At 47.8% G+C, this 15,271-nt stretch overlaps 1 protein-coding gene across 1 annotated transcript in view; it reads left to right on the top strand.

Annotated features, from left to right (window-relative positions):
• Nucleotides 1-15,271, top strand: part of STARD8 (StAR related lipid transfer domain containing 8) — a 279,975-nt gene that overhangs the window by 76,996 nt on the left and 187,708 nt on the right. The window lies entirely within an intron of this gene.

The raw sequence follows: 15,271 nt of genomic DNA on the forward strand, positions 1-15,271 counted from the left end.
CAAATCCGACACCACGTTCCACAGAGAACCACATGACGGTTCCGGTTCTTCTGGTGAGCTTGGGGTCTCCGGCCTGGGGGTTATCTATTACTTGCTTCACCCATTCCTCAACCGCGGATTTGTATTCCCATGCGGTCTGGGCAAAGGCCGTAATTTCATGGGGAACCTCCGGGTTAAGGCTGCAGAGTTGGGCGTAGCTGGGCGGCGGAGTGGAATCTCCAGCCGTCTCCGCCGCACCAGTTGGCGGTAGTGGCGTGGTAGGCCTAAGGTTAATGGCCGGTGCTGGGGTTTCGGGACGTGGCGGATGGAAGGACACGGACCGGGCCGGGGCCTCAGGGAGCACGGCAGCTCCTACCTGTGGTTGCGGCCGGGAGGCCGGTTCCGGTGCCTTCTGGATGTCATCAGGAGAGATCATCTTCATCTGTGCGGTAGACGAGTTGTCGACTGGAGTAGCGACGTCAGCGACGTCCTCCGCGGGAGCAGGCACGACATCCACCTCCATCTTCATGGGTGCGTCGCCTTCCGCTGGAGCACTTGACAGAGCGGAGGGATCCACAGCCTCCGGGAACTTGATCAGATCAGAGTTCTTGGCAGCAGGAGCCGGGACTTCAGCAGCGGTCTCCTCCGGAATGCTGGGCAAGGTGAGTGGTGCTTCGGCCTTGGCCAGGGAGGAATCCACAGCCTCCAGCATGGTAGCAAACACTGAGGGTCCACCTTTCTTCAGTATTTGGGAGACATGGATCTCCGGTGGATGCTCCTCATAGACGGCTTCACCACAGATTGCCATCTGGTTCCATTTAGGCTGGGGAAACGCCATCTTGGCCTCTTCTTTCTGGCAAACAGCAGGATCTGAGGGTGCAGCCCAGGGGGTGGAGACTTTATCACCTCGGTCCACAATAGAAAGTTCATGGTGGGCAGTCTCGATTTTTCCCGCTCCTGAAGGGGCGTATTCGACATCTTCGCGCCTTTCTTGAGGGGGTGTCGCTAGATTTTCCCGCTTCTGGGGGGGGTAGACAGCATTTTCGCGCTCTTGAGAGGGCGTTCTTTTGTTCTTTTGTCTTTGGGCATGAAGACGAGGCGCCATTTTAAACAAATATGGCGAATTCCACAATGCCGAATTTAACTCTGTGAATGCTGTAGCACACGTCCAGCGCTTTCTTGACACAGCAATACAAGTAAGAAAGTCACTTTATAGCGATCTTTGCACAATCTTCAGCCCTTATTATACTGTGGAACATGCGGTTTTAAGTCTGTTTTTGCGCACAATTAGATGCGGTTCTGTAGTTAGGGATGGACACACAATACAATCCGATCCTGTTCGTGACGCCACTTGATGCAATGAGCAGGACACTGGCTCAGTAGGCATGCTATGCAGTGGGTCAGTATATATGTATATAAGTTCGTGACGCCAGTTGCAGCTTGCGCAGGTACTGTAGCAGGGCCCTTTAAGATGTTATGAGCTCATGTACTAGGTAAGGAATGCCAGAGGGGGATAATGTCTCTGTATAGCAGATTTGGTAGTGTCAACGGTGTCTCCTACCTTGGTACGGCTGGACTCCTGTATCCTGGCTCACATGCAACAAAATGAGTGCTGTTAATAGGAGTAACTGAGGAATGATGGAATTCCACACAGATCATAGGGTCCAACTTGTCTTTACTTGGTGGTATGATATGCAGCTTTGATCCATACAATTTACAGCTTTAGTCTAGGGTCCCAGCAGGTATTGGCAATATGTGGCAGGAATTTATAAGTATTCTGCATCTGATCATACGCCTATTAGAATCTGGCAGGTATCTATCTTCTGCTCTGTCTGTGGTCTGCTTGGTTTGGGCCTGACTAGCTGGTGAGGTACTTATCTTCTCCTTGTTTTGGGATCTTTACTTACAGGACTGCTCGAAGGGTATGATGGTGGCTTCCTGGAGATCTGATAGTTCTGTAGATGGCTGCTTTCTTTGTCCACCAGCTGAGGTAAGGGACTCAGGCTGGGAAGATTGATCTTGGGCCTCAGCAGAGGCTTGGATCCTTGGTTGGGGTCGCTGGTTCTGGGAGCTCCTACTAACACAGCCTACCCCAGCAGGGGGGTGGCTCACACTGCTCACTAACTTCCTTCTCCTCCTCATAAAGCATAGCATGGGACATCCCACTTCTGCTCATGTAGGGGAGACTAGACTGGAATAAACTGTTCCAGGCTAGATACTAACTCTGACCTGCTGCATACTGCTGCCACCTGCTGGTGAACCTTAAGAATTACAGCATAAATACAAAACAGGCTTAGAAATATATATAAAATGGCAATGCACAGTTAAATCACATTAGATGACAATACACATTTACATTTAACATTATGAAGCAGGGGAACAGAAGTTTGGTAAAATACTTCAGGATGTTACAATACTGTTTTGTTGCCATAAGTGTGAATAAAACACTGAGGTTTTTGAGTTACAAACTGGTCTTTGCCTCTATACTGCGTCCGCTTGTCTTGTCTACCAGAACAAATCCCCACAATTGGTGGAGGATGCATGCAAGAGCAGTGAGGCTGGCGTGAATGCCGAAATATTTTTTGGTTTGCATTTTTGGGCACAGTTGTGTCGTACATCAAACCAGCGGTATTACAACACGTGTCCCATGACAAAATGCAGGCTGTTGTGAAGGCCCTCATGGGAGGCTAGCAAGCAGCAGCAAGAGACCAACCAGTTGCTGCTACAACATGTGATGGCTTTACAGACAGCAGGAGCAACCCCAAGCGTCCACGATGCCTAGAAGGCAGTCCGTGCGGCGATTCCTAACATGACACCCGCAGACGACATCGAAAACCTACCTGGCGGTGTACGAGGAAGTGGCAACAAGGGAGAAGCTACCCCGAGACCAGTGGGCTGAGGTCGTCGCTCTGTTTCTGGCATCCGATTCCAAACAGGTGTATTTCGACTTGCCGGATGATCAAGAGGCCGACTACCACAAAGTAAAGGTTGAGATTTTGGCAAGCCTGGGGGAGAATGTGTTGGTCCGGGACAGGAGAAACATCAGTGGGGATTTGAGCCGGCTGAGCCCACGAGACCCCAGTATTATGACTTACTCCACCTTTTGCAAAAGTGGCTACAGCTTGATGTGCTGAGTCCCATGGCTATGCTGGACAGAATATTGGCTGATATGTTCTGGAGGGCTTTGCCACCCCCTGTTCGGCTAGGTCTCTTAAGGTAATGCCCTTGAGATGGTCAACCTTTTGGAACGCTATGAGGCTACTTGGAATCTACAGGATTTTGGGAGGGGGGCAGTCAAATCCCGAAAATATCCACCCCAGACCTGGCGAGTTGTGCCAACCAAACCCGCCCGGGATGTACTCCCTGTGGACCCGGTTCTCATAGTCTTCTGGCGGTATCGGGAGCCTAGCCATATACGAGCTGACTGTCCACATCAGGTGGAACCCATAGACACAAACTATGGCTTCTGTCAGTCGTTATATGCCAGGAAGCTGTGTGCAGCGGGTACCCCAGAAACTCTAAATCACTTGTGCCCGGAGGAAGTGGGAGACACTCCAGCGGAGGCCCTGCTGGACTCAGGGAGTCTGGTGTCCTTAGTAAGGGCTCCCCTGGTATGGTCCGCTGAGTATACTGGCCGAAAAGTCGGGGTCATGTGCATTCATGGGGACTTAAAAGACTATCGCACCGCCCTGGTATCTCTAACCACGGAGGCCAGCAGGTGGACTCACGAAATGGCAGTTGCCACAAACTTGCACTACGAACTTATAATCGGGAGGGACTTCCTGGGTTGCACAGCACTGTGGCCTGCTACGAAAGTGACTGATACCCATGAGACAGGGGTAACCCCAGCAGAGTGGCCTTGCTCCGGGGGGAGACCAGAACTGTGGGAACTCGAGGTCGAAGGGCCAGCGGTAGGGGTGACCGCTACTTCGGTGGAAGAGGGGGAGACAACCCCACTAATGGTGGGAGACGTGGAGGACTTGCCGCCGGGGCCTAAGCTGGCAGACCTCAATGTCTCCGGGGATAATTTTGGTACTGCACAACACCGGGACCCAACCCTATCCCGAGCCTGGGAAAATGTATTAATAGTAGATGGTTAACCACAATAAGCTGGGGCAGACTCGGTGTTCCCCTGTTTTGTGGTTCATCAGGATATGTTGTATTGGGTAAACCAGCTGCGGGGTGAACCCATTGAACAGATGGTGGGGCCCCAGGCTTATCGCAAACTCGTGTTAGAGCTAGCCCACCAACATGTTCTCGGGGGTCATCTGGGAATGCAGATAACACAGGACCGGATACTACAACGGTTTTACTGGCCCAGTGTGTTTAGGGAGGTAGACGAATTCTGTAAGTTTTGCCTGACCTGTCAGTCAACTAGCCCCCACACCTTTTCCACAGTCCCTTGGTACCTCTTCTGTAGAAAACGAGAGGTAAGAGCAGCACCCGTAGCAGGTTTACCAGAGCCAGGGTTGTGGAATGCAACAGCTGAGCCGAAAGACCCCAGATCCAAGGCGGTCAAACAGAACGTAGTAGAAAGATGTGGGCTACAGCAGCATCTCCATAAACTTCTTTATTCAGGTTTCCAAAGTGCGGTACAAAATTGCAACATTTCGGCTAGAGATAGCCTTTGTCAAGCATAAAACATCAGTGAAAATGCCAACATATATATAGTGAGAGACAAAATACTCCCACAGGGTCATCCATCCAATCAACAAACAAATGTGATACCACAGCAAAAACATGGCCAATCAAAAGTGACTCATAATGAGCGCACCTGTTTGTGTAGATACACCCCTCTAACTCACCTGAGCGGACCATTCATAATCGCGACTGCATGTGTCTCGGCGTGCCCATGTAGTGAGTGCGCATGTCCAGGAGCATCACAGGGAAGCAACGGACCAAATATCGCGGTCACACGTGAGCCCTGCCTTCGGCGTGGGGGTAACCATGGAGACAAGAGAGCGGCGCCATCAACCAATGGGAGGCGATCGCACAGATGACGACATCGTCGACGTGCGTATCACGTGACCGGTGATCCCGAGCACATGATCGCTGTCTATGTTTACATGGTCATCCCTCAGGCCGAGTTATAATCGTATAATGTAACAATCTGGGGCAAGCGCATCCGCATAAGCGGGACAGCGAGCACATGGGACTCTGGTCCGCTATCAGGGAGAGGGGAATGCAATGTTATAGGAGATGAAAATATTCAACTCCTAAATCCCATATTTAGAGTAACACAAACAGAAATTGCTAAGCCACCAGTATACAGAAATGCATCAATCTGTGTTGAGATAAACATACATGAAGACATGTGGATTAAAATCACAATACAAACTAGCACCGGATGGGTACCTAGCTGATCCCAGCCACATTGAACTCCAAATTGAGTCCATGTGGTTGCAGAGATCTCAGGGTATATATCCATTTTAGTTCTTTTCTCCTAAGAACAGCCTCTCTGTCTCCTCCCCTACGTAAAACACCCACACTGTCTATCACCCTAAAGCGTAATTGGTTGACAGAGTGTCCCGCATCTACAAAATGTTTGGCTACTGGCTTATCTAAGTTGGCTTTACGTATTGTACTTTTATGTTTATTGATCCGCTCACGAATCTCCATTGTAGTCTCACCAACATAGATGAGACTACAGGGACACTGTATTACATATACAACATCGCGGGATCTGCATGTGTAATAGCCATTGATCTTGTATTTCTTGCCACTGTAGGGGTGAAAAAAGTGATCACCTTTTAAGATGTTACTACAGTTGCAACAAGACAAACATGGAAAAGTTCCATTCCTACGTGGGGCCAGAAGTTTCTGCGTACCAACACCCGAGCCTCCAACGTCAGCCTTAACCAATCTATCACGTAAATTAGAGTTCCTCTTGTATGCCATTAGAGGGGGGGCACTAAATTCTTCAATATCTCAGGGCTCCAGATGGCGACCAAAACGGTCGCCAATGCGCCTTAAAATTTGCAGATGGCGACAAGACTTTTTAGTCTTGTCGCCATTTGCGACTGTACCGCCGCGATCCTGCGCAGCCTACGTTCCCTTCACTAGCACACCGCACAGTGGAGAAGGAAGGAGTCCCTCCCTCTCCACTGTGACGCTGCCGCCACTACCACCAATGGGGATATAGCAGGGAGGAGGAGGAGGGGAGGAGCTGTCGCCACTGCGCCGCCAATGAATGTAAAACATAAGTATAGGCAGCGGTATCGCAGACCCGGCACCCGGCCTCAATAACAGGGCAGGCGATCCGCGGCCATTAACCCCTCAGGTGCCACAGATCGCATGCCCTGTTATTGAGGCCGAGTGCCCGGTCTGCGATACCACTGCAGACAATTGTATGAAGGAGTCAAAGAGGACCTTTCATGGGTCCAAAGAATCTGAACTTATCAGCAGGCTGCATAGAGCGGCGCCCAGGGATCTAAGTGCACTTACTATTATTCCTGGGCGCTGCTCCGTTCGTCCGCTGTGGCCCCCGGTATTTTCAGCATTCAGAGGAAGGAGGAGGAGACGCCAGTGTCTGTCCTTCTCCCTGACAGCAGCGCTGTCCAATCACAGCACAGAACTCAGAGCCAGGGAGGTTTTTTTTCTCCCTGGCTCTGAGTTCTGTGCTGTGATTGGACAGCGCTGCTGTTATGGAGACGGAGAGACACTGGCTTCTCCTCCTCCTTCCTCTGAATGCTGAAAATACCGGGGGCCACAGCGGACGAACGGAGCGGCGCCCAGGAATAATAGTAAGTGCACTTAGATCCCTGGGCGCCGCTCTATGCAGCCTGCTGATAAGTTCATATTCTTTGGACCCATGAAAGGTCCTCTTTAAACATTCATTGGTGGTGCAGTGCGCTCTCCCAAAGCCTCTCCCCCCCCCCCCATTATCACTGGCCACAAGTCGTCCCCGTCTCCCTCCCATTGTTATATGGTGGCCACAGTGTCCCCATCCCCTTCATTGGTGGCAGTGGCAGATTACACTGCTGGGGCTCAGATAGTTACCATGGCAGCCAGGACGCTACTGAAGCCCTGGCTGCCATGTTCAGCTCCCTGCTGCTGTGTGCACAGAGCCCAGGGCAGCAGGGAGATGTGAGATCCTATTCACCCTGATAGAGATCTATCAGGGTGAATAGCACAAGGGATGAAAAGATCCAGGTTCTAGTCCCTAAGGGAAGAAATGGTTGTTAAATAAAAAGTAAAAAAAAAACAAAATACTAAAAGTTTAAATGGCCCCCTTCCCAGTTTTACATATAAAATTTACAAACAATAAAGAAAATATTACATATCGCCACGTCCCAAAAAGTGTGAGCTATTAAAATATAAAAAAATATTTCCGCTCGGTGAAGGCCGTAACAGAAAAAAAAACTCTAAACCACGCAATTCGCCATTTTTAGTCACCTTGTTCCCCAGAAAATGTCCCTGGATGTGAGAGGCATGTGGTGCTGTTTTCTCCTATATGTAGTGCACCTGCGTCTCATCTTCTCAAAGTCCTTTTTTTTAAAATTATATGCATTTTAAATTTGGCGACTAAAAAATGTAATTTGGCTCCTAAATTTTTTAGTTTAGGAGCCAATGGCTCCTGGGCATTTTTTTTTGTCTGGAGCACTGTATCTGGCAAACCTCGTTGCAATATGTGCCATTCTTTTCTAAGAATGTGGGCAATGTCTCCACTGTCCCGCCCATATGTGGACACAAAAGGAACTCTACTTGTGACCTTGGATCTTGATGATTTGCGGAGAGCAGAATCCCTGTCAACCAATGTGATCCTATTTCTAGTTCTATCTAGGAGCTTCCTAGGGTAACCTCGTTCCATGAACTTATCACACATGGCATCCACCCTTTGTGTGAAATTAACTTCATCGGATACAATACGCCTGACCCTGAGTAGTTGACTCCAAGGCAGGGAATCCAACATCCTACGTGGGTGGTAACTGTCATGTGTGAGAAGGGTGTTCCTATCTGTTGACTTCTGATGAAGGTCTGTTTTGATTTCACCCCCCTCAACATAGACTCGCACATCTAAAAAGCTAAGTTCACTATCCGAGGATGTGACCGTGAAGTGTAGCCCAGTTACACCCGAATTTAGGTGTAGGTGGAACTCCTCAAGCTCACTGGTATTACCGGTCCAGATCATAAAAATGTCGTCGATGTAGCGCCACCAACATAGGACCCTCCCAAAAAATTGGGATTGGTATACCAATTTGTCCTCCACCTCGGCCATGAAGATGTTAGCATAGGTCGGGGCCACATTGGACCCTATGGCCACACCCCGCCTCTGCTGATAGAAGGTGTCACCCTTCTCACACATGACAGTTACCACCCACGTAGGATGTTGGATTCCCTGCCTTGGAGTCAACTACTCAGGGTCAGGCATATTGTATCCGATGAAGTTAATTTCACACAAAGGGTGGATGCCATGTGTGATAAGTTCATGGAACGAGGTTACCCTAGGAAGCTCCTAGATAGAACTAGAAATAGGATCACATTGGTTGACAGGGATTCTGCTCTCCGCAAATCATCAAGATCCAAGGTCACGAGTAGAGTTCCTTTTGTGTCCACATATGGGCGAGACATTGCCCACATTCTTAGAAAAGAATGGCACATATTGCAACGAGGTTTGCCAGATATTGAAGAATTTAGTGCCCCCCCTTTAATGACATACAAGAGGAACTCTAATTTACGTGATAGATTGGTTAAGGCTGACGTTGGAGGCTCGGGTGTTGGTACGCAGAAACTTCTGGCCCCACGTAGGAATAGAACTTTTCCATGTTTGTCTTGTTGCAACTGTAGTAACATCTTTAAAGGTGATCATTTTTTTCACCCCTACAGTGGCAAGAAATTCAAGATCAATGGCTATTACACATGCAGATCTCGCAATGTTGTATATGTAATACAGTGTCCATGTAGTCTCATCTATGTTGGTGAGACTACAATGGAGATTCGTGAGCGGATCAATAAACATAAAAGTACAATACGTAAAGCCAACTTAGATAAGCCAGTAGCCAAACATTTTGTAGATGCGGGACACTCTGTCAACCAATTACGCTTTAGGGTGATAGACAGTGTGGGTGTTTTACGTAGGGGAGGAGACAGAGAGGCTGTTCTTAGGAGAAAAGAACTAAAATGGATATATACCCATAGATCTCTGCAACCACATGGACTCAATTTGGCGTTCAATGTGGCTGGGATCAGCTAGGTACCCATCCGGTGCTAGTTTGTATTGTGATTTTAATCCACATGTCTTCATGTATGTTTATCTCAACACAGATTGATGCATTTCTGTATACTGGTGGCTTAGCAATTTCTGTTTGTGTTACTCTAAATATGGGATTTAGGAGTTGAATATTTTCATCTACTATAACATTGCATTCCCCTCTCCCTGATAGCGGACCAGAGTCCCATGTGCCTCGCTGTCCCCCTTATGTGGATGCGCTTGCCCCAGATTGTAACATTATGACCATGTAAACATAGACAGCGATCATGTGATCGGGATCACCGGTCACGTGATACGCACGTCGACGATGTCGTCATCTGTGCGATCGCCTCCCATTGGTTGATGGCGCCGCTCTCTTGTCTCCATGGTTACCCCCACGCCGAAGGCAGGACTCACGTGTGACCGCGATATTTGGTCCGTCGCTTCCCTGTGACGCTCCTGGATATGCACACTCACTACATGGGCACGCTGAGACACATGCAGTCACGATTATGAATGGTCCGCTCAGATGAGTTAGAGGGGTGTATCTACACAAACAGGAGCGCTCATTATGAGTCACTTTTGATTGGCCATGTTTTTGCTGTGGTATCACATTTGTTTGTTGATTGGATGGATGACCCTGTGGGAGTATTTTGTCTCTCACTATATATATGTTGGCATTTTCACTGATGTTTTATGCTTGACAAAGGCTATCTCTAGCCGAAACGTTGCAATTTTGTACCGCACTTTGGAAACCTGAATAAAGAAGTTTATGGAGATGCTGCTGTAGCCCACATCTTTCTACTTGGTACCTCTTCTGGTCATCGAGGTACCGTTTGAGCGAATCGCTATGGACCTCGTAGGCCCAGTACCAAAGTCCGCTAGAGGACACCAACACATCTTGGTCGTCCTAGACCACGGCACTCGGTACCCGGAGGCGGTGCCACTGATACATACATCGGCTAAACTTATAGCTAAGGAGCTAATGGAGATGTTCTCCCGAGTGGGGCTACCTAAAGAGGTTCTGACTGACCAGGGGGCCCCTTTTATGTCCAAGGTCACGAGGGAGCACTGGCAATCGCTGGATTGGGATCTGAGCCGTGTGCTAGGCTGGAGGCCTGAGTTTGGGAAGTCTGCTCTGTCCTGAGCAATGCTGATCGGTTGTGAACTAACACCTAGGATAACAGGTGACTGTTTTGCTGTATGAACTGTCTAGGTGTGAACCAACACCAAAACTGCAAATGGACTGTTGTACTGTTTTGTTGTCATAAGGCCTCATGCACATGACCGTTATGAGTTTTGAGGTCCGCAAATTGCTGATCCGCAAAACACGGATGGCGTCCGTCTGCGTTCTCCAATTTGCGGAAAGGCACAGACAGCCATTGATATAACTGCCTATTAAGAATAGACAGGTTATATTTTTTTTGCAGACCACGGAACGGAGCAACGGATGCGGATAGCACACGGTGTGCTGTCCGCATCTTTTGCGGCCCCATTGAAGTGAATGGGTCCGCATCCAAGCCGCAAAAACTGTGGCTCGGATGCAGACCAAAACAACGTTTGTGTGCATGAGGCCTAAGTGTGAACAAAACACTGAAGTTTTTGAGTTATAAACTGGTCTTTGCCTCTATACTGCGTCCGCTTGTCCTGTCTACCAGAGCAAATCCCCACAGGACACTAACTGTTCCAGTTCCATATACCCAGCATATTGAAATGAGGTCTAAACCGAGACATTATCCTGGCACACAGCCAAGGTGTTTTGAAAGGAGGACCTCTGCCCTGACAGGATCAGATCTTGCCAGTTTGTTTTTAAGAACATTCCCTGACATTGGCCAGGCTTGCCCACTGCTGCATGTACACACTTGTTGTAAGATAATACTGGGCGTACTGTTACCAATTACCCAGCGTACCTGAACTGTCCAAAATTTACACCTGTAGAAGAGTAAGGCCTCTTTCACACGGGCGTCACGTGTGAGGGCAGGATAGGATGCGGGTGCGTCGCAGGAAAATCGTGCGAGTAGGTACACAATTGCAGTCAGTTTTGACTGCGATTGCATTTCGATGTTCAGTTTTTATCGCGCGGGCACAATGCGTTTTGCACGCGCGTGATAAAACACTGACTGTGGTACCCAGACCCGAACCCGGACTTCTTCAATGAAGTTCGGGTTTGGGATCGGTGTTCTGTATATTTTATTATTTTCCGTTATAACATGGTTATAAAGGAAAATAATAGCATTCTTTAATTCAGAATGCTAAGTAAAAGGTCCATTGTGGGGTTAAAAAAATATAAAAAAATTTAACTCACCTCATCCACTTGATCGCGCAGCCGGGCTGGTCTTCTTTCTTATTCTTCTTCTTGCAGGACCTGGCTGGAAAAGGACCTTCGGTGACGTCATTGGTGAGCACGTTGACGTCAGCGCAGGTCCTGCTGAATGAAGATAGAAAATAAAGAGTGCTATTATTTTACATTATAACCATGTTATAATGGAAAATAATAAAGTAAATGTGGTCCCGGGTAACTCATCCCTCGTCTCCTTAGCAACCATGCGTGAAAATCGCATTGCATCCGCACTTGCTTGCGATTTTCACGCATCCCCATTCATTTCTATGGGGCCTGCGTTGCGTGAAAAACGCAGAATATAGAGCATGCTGCGATTTTCACGCAACGCACAAGTGATGCGTGAAAAATCACCGCTCATCTGAACAGCCCCATTGAAGTGAATGGGTCGGGATTCAATGCGGGTGCAATGTGTTCACCTCACGTATTGCACCCGCATGGAATTCTCGCCCGTGTGAAAGGGTCCTAAGGCCTTTTTCACACGAGCGTGAAGGATTAGGTCCGGATGCGTTCAGTGAAACTCACCACATTTTGCAAGCAAGTTCAGTCAGTTTTGTCTGCGATCGCATTCACTTGTTCAGTTTTTTCTGCGCGGGTGGAATGCGTTTTGATGCGTTTTTAACGCGCGTGATAAAAAACTGAAGGTTAACAAACAACATCTCTTAGCAACCACCAGTGAAAAACGCATTCTATCTGCACTTGCTTCCGGATGCAATGCGTTTTTCACTGAAGCCCCATTCACTTCTATGGGGTCAGGGCTGCGTGAAAAACGCAGAATATGGAACATGCTGCGTTTTTAATGCAACGCAGAACTGATACGTGAAAAACAATGCTCATGTACACAGACCCATTGAAATGAATGGGTCAGGATTCAGTGCGGGTGCTATGTGTTCACGTCACGCATTGCACACGCGCGGAAAACTCGCTTGTGTGAAAGGGGCCTAAAAGAATCAGATTTATTCCTCTGATCCTGATCCATCTGTATCCACCACACCCCTGCGGTCAGAAGCACTGCAGATATCGACTTTATATCTACCCCTTTTTTGTCAAGATGGCCGGACCACTGTACCAAACAAGCACTTTACCTTTTCTGTACCCACTATCTCCTCATAGATTGTAAGCTATTGTGAGCAGGGTCCTCATTCCTCTAGATTTTAATTGATCTGTTTGCTGCTATGTCAGTTATGACTCTGTTTGTACTTGAACCCCCTGATTGTAAAGCGCTGCAGAATATGTTGGCGCTATATAATTCAGATTATTATTTATTAGAAGATAACCAGTGGCGACTGAATGGAAAGGTCTAGTTTTCTTTTCTGGTAGATTTCTCAAGTGTTTTATTTGCCCTCTTTGTTCCTGACTGATCTTACAGCTGTTGCTTGTCCACTATACGCAGGCTTCTCCTCCCCCAACACTTATTTATGACCACCCCAAGTGTATGTGAAGCAGAGAGGGGGATTCTAGGGAGGATCAGATGCCAAATGCAGAAGAGAAATGACAGCTGAATGCACATCCTGATGACTGTATCACATGGAGTTTGTTCCGAAATGCTGGGGACATTCATAGACATTGTAGATAAAGATAGACAGAGAGGAAGTGAAAGTGGGATGGTGGGAGGAGAAGCTAGGGAAGACAGTGGTGTATGACGCCTGGTCACACGTGACATTCCTGACTGGATTAGGCTACTTTCACACTAGCGTCGGGGCTCCGCTTGTGAGCTCCGTTTGAAGGCTCTCACAAGCGGCCCCGAACGCATCCGTCCAGCCCCAATGCATTCTGAGTGGATGCGGATCCGCTCAGAATGCATCAGTCTGGCAGCGTTCAGCCTCCGCTCCGCTCAGCAGGCGTTCGGGTGTCCGCCTGGCCGCGCGGAGGCAAACGGATCCGTCCAGACTTACAATGTAAGTCAATGGGGACGGATCCGTTTGAAGTTGACACAATATGGCTCAATTTTCAAACGGATCCGTCCCCCATTGACTTTAAATGTAAAGTCTGGACGGATCCGTTTGAACAACTTTCAGACTTAGAAATTTTTCTAAACTATAATGCAGACGGATCCGTTCTGAACGGATCCAAACGTCTGCATTATAGGAGCGGATCCGTCTGTGCAGACAGCAGACGGATCCGCTCTGAACGCAAGTGTGAAAGTAGCCTTATTGTGTACAATCACCTACAGAAGGTTCATACTGCGTCTCTTGGGACTATGGATTTCCTAGCACAGTCTATAGGCATCTGCCCTTTCACAAATACATTGCAATACATGTCACTAATTTCTGGGTGGTGTTGGTGGCTTTCCTTAAAAAAAAAAACTCTGAATAATCTTTCTTAGAATTCCTACACATGATTTTTTCTGACTTTTTTTTGCCACTAAAAAAATTTAATTGAAGCCGCTCGTGTTTTTTTCCATGCTACATGAAGTTTTTATGGCTTTTTAGCAGCTTTTTTTTCTCTGAGAAGCTTCTCTATAGGCATTTTTCCCTATAGAGAAGGAGATGCCAGAAAAACCCCAAATGTTCAGCATACTAGGTTTTACAAAAAAAAGGCAGAGTTGAAAAAAAAGTCACCTAATAATAACTCCTCCCCAATCCCCCCTTAAAATTGCTTGTGTGTCCTGCATTTCCCATTGACCTTCAGCTGATATCTGGAGCTCGTGTATTTACTGCAAAAATTCACCAAAAACCTCAGGTACAAAAAACACCACCAAGAATGCAGGAGTGCAGAAAAACCTATGTGCAAACCCACCTTCAAACATTAGCCACCATTTTTAAGAGCATGTTCCCCATAATATTTAAATGTCAGACGAGTAAAATTAAACTTTTAGCGATATTGATAAAGATAATGAATGATGGTTGTATCTTTTTGTTAAGCAATCTGGCCAGACAGTTCAGCACTCTAGATTTATATTAATGGGACTCCTTTCATAGCACAATAGATTGCAGTCACCCGCACAGCTTGTATACTGAAGGCTATCTTCACATCTGCACCAGAGCCGCCATCACAGATTCTGTCACATTGTAAGCAAAAATAACAGTGTACTGCTTTCTTCCCATGATGAAAACAGAAGCAGAGGACCCTCCATAGTGTCTGTCGGCTACTGCCGGTGTCCGTTGTGCAACAACCTAAGCCTAAGAGTACATTCACATACGTTGCGGGTAAATTCAGTACTCTGTTCTGACATAGCCGGACACCGCCAGATCCTGATTGACTATAAGAGATAAAGAGATCTGTCAGGTTTGCCGGATTTCTACTGGACAAATACCACTGCTTGCAATGATATTTGTGTGGCAGAAAACCAGAATTTATGCCAGAAACGCGCTGGTTCCCATTACAGTCATTGGTGTCTGGCTATGATGTATACGGTAACTCCGATTGTCTGTTCCTCTACTGGAGGTGTGAACGCAGTCTAAGGTCTCGTGCACAAATTGCGGATCCGCAAAACACGGATTGCATCCGTGTGCGTTCCACAATTTGCGGAATGGCGCGGACAGCCATTAATATAACTGCCTATTCTTGTGCGCAAAATGGACAAGAATAGGACCGGTTATATTTTTTTTGCGGACCACAGAACGGAGTAACGGATGCAGAAAGCACACGGAGTGCTGTGCACAGCTTTTGCGACCCCAATGAAGTGAGTGGGTCCGCATACAAGCCGCAAATACTGCGACTCGGATGCGGAACAAAACCATGGTTGTGTGCATGAGGCCTAAGACAGAGGTGGGTGTAGCTATAGGGAATGCAGAGGTGGCAGTCACACCTCGGACCTGAGC

Source organism: Bufo bufo, chromosome 8 (assembly GCF_905171765.1).
Source record: "Bufo bufo chromosome 8, aBufBuf1.1, whole genome shotgun sequence".
Classification (NCBI taxonomy): Eukaryota; Metazoa; Chordata; class Amphibia; order Anura; family Bufonidae; genus Bufo; species Bufo bufo.